This window comes from Callospermophilus lateralis, unplaced genomic scaffold (genome assembly GCF_048772815.1).
Source record: "Callospermophilus lateralis isolate mCalLat2 unplaced genomic scaffold, mCalLat2.hap1 Scaffold_592, whole genome shotgun sequence".
Taxonomy (NCBI): domain Eukaryota; kingdom Metazoa; phylum Chordata; class Mammalia; order Rodentia; family Sciuridae; genus Callospermophilus; species Callospermophilus lateralis.
The window spans coordinates 130762-134425 of record NW_027514558.1 but is presented as its reverse complement, the minus strand read 5'-3'; positions in this window follow the sequence as shown (position 1 = coordinate 134425).

Genomic DNA, 3664 nt, shown 5'->3' with positions numbered 1-3664 from the left:
GTTGCTGAGGCTGGCCTTGAATTTGTGATTCTCCTGCTTCAGCCTCCATAGTTGCTGGGATTACAGGCCTGCCCACACTGACTTGTTTACTAAAGCCTATTTTCTATCAGCCTTGAAGCAACAGACTTCCATTATCTTTAAGTATGAATGTCATAGAATTTTTTGAGAGAAATTTTAGCACTACTTCCTCCCTCCCTTCTTTCCTTTTCTCCCTTCCTTTCCTTTCCCCTACCTTTTTTCCTTCCTCTCCCCTATCTTCTTTTTTTTGTGTGTGTGTGTGTGTGTGTGTGTGTGTTGTGTGTGTATGAGGAGCACAGGGATTGAATTCAGGGGCACTTGACAACTGAGTCATATCCCCAGCCCTACTTTGTATTTTATTAGAGACACAGTCTCACTGAATTGCGTAGTGCCTTGCTTTTGCTGAGGCTGGCTTTGAACTCTTGATCCTCCCTCAGCCTCCCGAGCTGCTAGGATTATAGTTGTGTGTCTTTATTTTTGACATGGGATTTTGACATGTGGTGCTTGGGCTGGCCTCAAGTGATGTTATCTCCTCATTCTCGAGTAGCTGGGACTGTAGGCATGTGCCACCATGCCAGACTAGCAAAATATATTGTTTCACATAACAAGAAGTCCTACTCAGGGGAGCTTCAAAGTTGGTAAATTCAAAGACCCATGAAGGTTCCTTGAATCTACCATCTTTGCCAATGTCAGGGTGTAAATTTCATCCACAGTATAGCTGCAGAATTCCCAGGTGCCACATTCAGGCAGGGGAAATCCTATGGAAGAAGGGATGGGTCTTTTTGAGATCTTTATTTCAAGGTGAGAAAACTTTTCTTGAAAACCACTTGAGGTTGGTTATGTGAGACCTGCCCATACCTGAAGCCACCCTGGTACTGAGAAATGTGATCATCACATCCACAAACCACTGGGAACATCAGGCCTTGCCATGAGCTGGAATTGGGCCTCTTACCAAGGAGAAGATTCTTGAACTAAAGTCTTTATTTAGTTAACAAGGAAGAAATGGAAAATGGATGTTGAATGTGCACCAAAATCTAAGATTTGGGGTAAGAAAGACCAATATTTATTTGGCCCTATTCTTTGACAAATGCTTTACATGATTTCTTTCACTTAATCTTTACAATAAACTCAAAAAAGTAAAATGAAGACATTGTTATTTCTGTTTTGCTGATTATAAACCTGAGTTACAAAGGAGCTACTTAAATCCCTAGGGCCACATGAGAGCAACAGTGTTATCATTCAAACTGGCTGGTCTGCCTTACCCACAGGGTCAGGATTTTTCCATGTCGCCTATATATCAAGATAATAGTTGTCTGTTAATGTGGCCTTTATGATAAATCTCCCTGATAATTTAACTTAGTTTCTAGCACATTTTAAGAATATTACCTATACTGGGCTGGGGATATGGCTCAAGTGGTAGCGCGCTCGCCAGGCATGCGTGCGGCCCGGGTTCGATCCTTAGCACCACATACAAAGATGTTGTGTCCGCCAAAAACTAAAAAATAAATATTAAAAAATTCTCTCTCTCTCTCTCTCTCTCTCTCTCTGTCTGTCTCTGTCTCTGTCTCTGTCTCTCTTCTCTATCTTAAAAAAAAAAAAGAATATTACCTATACTGGGTGCAGTGGCACATGTCTATAATTCCAGCTATTGGGGAGGCTGAGGGAGGAGGATCACAAGTTCGAAACTAGCCTCAGCAATTTAGGGAGATCTTGTCTCAAAAAACAAAACAAACAAAAAAAACATAAAAAGGGTTGGGGATGTAGCTCCATGACAAAGTACCCTGGGCTAAATCCCCAGTACTGAAGGAAAAAAAAAAGGAAACATATAAGATTACCTACAATCATAGTTAAATAAATATAGTTCTATTATGCTCATTGTTTTATGACCTACTTTAAAAAATATGCTAATATCCTCATCAGTGAAAAATGAAACCTGTTGTTTCATTTGCTTGAGTTTTCATAAGTTTTAACAGTTTATTCTCTGCTTGCAAACCAAGGGGGGTCTTTACAAAGGTGAATCGGGACTGGTGTGGTGGTGCAAGCCTGTAATCCCAGTTACTTGGGAGCTTGAGTCTGAGCCCAGGCTGGACAACTTAGGGAGACCCTGAGTCAAACAAACAAGGCGGGGAATGTAGCTCAGTATTAGAGCACACCTGGGTTCAATTCCCAGTACCGATCAATAAATAAACACATAAGTAAATAAATAAAATAAAAGGTGAATCAGTGGTTGTGGACAAGGCTCATCGATACAGCACTTGCCTAGCATGTAGGAGGCCTTGAGTTCAAGCTCCAGCACATACATACAAAAAGTGTGTCAAATATTGTCATTCCTCTGTTCAAAATATCCAGTGATTTTTTTATCTTAGAGTAAGAACCCAAAGCAAGGTCTATACTTCTACTTTCAAGGCATTGTCCCTGTTACCTTTAAAAAAATTCCTGCTGCTGGGCTGGAGTTGTGACTCAGAGGTAGAGCACTCACCTAGCATCTATGAGGCCCTAGGTTTGATCCTCAGCACCACATAAAAATAAATAAATAAAATAAAGGTATTGTGTCCACCTACAACTGAAAAAAAAAATTCCTACTACTCCCTCCACTTGCCCACTTAAGAAACACTGGCTTCCTTTCTTTTACTTTGAGTATGCCAAAGCACATTTCTGCCTCAGGACCTTTATACTTTCTGTTTTCTCTGCCTGAAATGCATTTGCTAAAAATAGGAAATGACCAGCTCCCTCCCTTCCTCTTTTCTTGAACTGACCTCCTCAGTGAGACCTTTAGTGTTCAGTATATGTAAAACATTCATCTTTTCTTCATGATTTCTATTAAAGTTATACTTCCTAACATACTATATAATTACTTTTTTTCTTTGCCTGCCTCTCTCCAACCCCATTAGAACAAGATTTTTTTTTTTGGTAGTGCTGAGGATTGAACCCAAGGCCTTGTACATGTGAGACAAACACTCTACCAACTGAGCTACATCCCCAGCTCCTGAGTGAATGTTTTAATATATAAATAATTGATGAGCTGTTTATGTATGTGCCTATATATTTATTTATGCACTTTTTAAAAAAATTGAGATAGGATCTTGTTATGTTGCTCAAGCTGTCTTCAAATTCACGATTCTTATACCTCTGCCTTCAAGTAGCTGGGATTATAGATGTGTACCACTACTGGGCTTTATATTTTTCTTTCTTTCTTTTTTAAATATATATATATATATATATATATATATATATATATATATATATATATGTATGTATATATATATATATATATATGTATGTATTTTAGCTGTAGATGAAAAAAATACCTTTGTTTGTTTATTTTTATGTGGTGCTGAGGATGGAACCCAGTGTCTCACACATGTGAGGCAAGTGCTCTACACTGAGCCACAATCCCAGCCCTATTTTTTCTTTTTATCAACAACTGTCCTATCCTTTGCTTTATTCATTAAAGATGTTCAACACTTTTATTGCGTTATCTAATTTCTTTATTTATATATTTTTTTAGTTGTCAATATACATTTATTTATTTATATGTAGTGCTGAGAATCAAACCTAGTGCCTCACACTAGATTTAGTGGTAGGCAAGTGCTCTACCACTAAACTACAACCCCAGCCATAAGTTCTTTATTTTTAAAAATACATC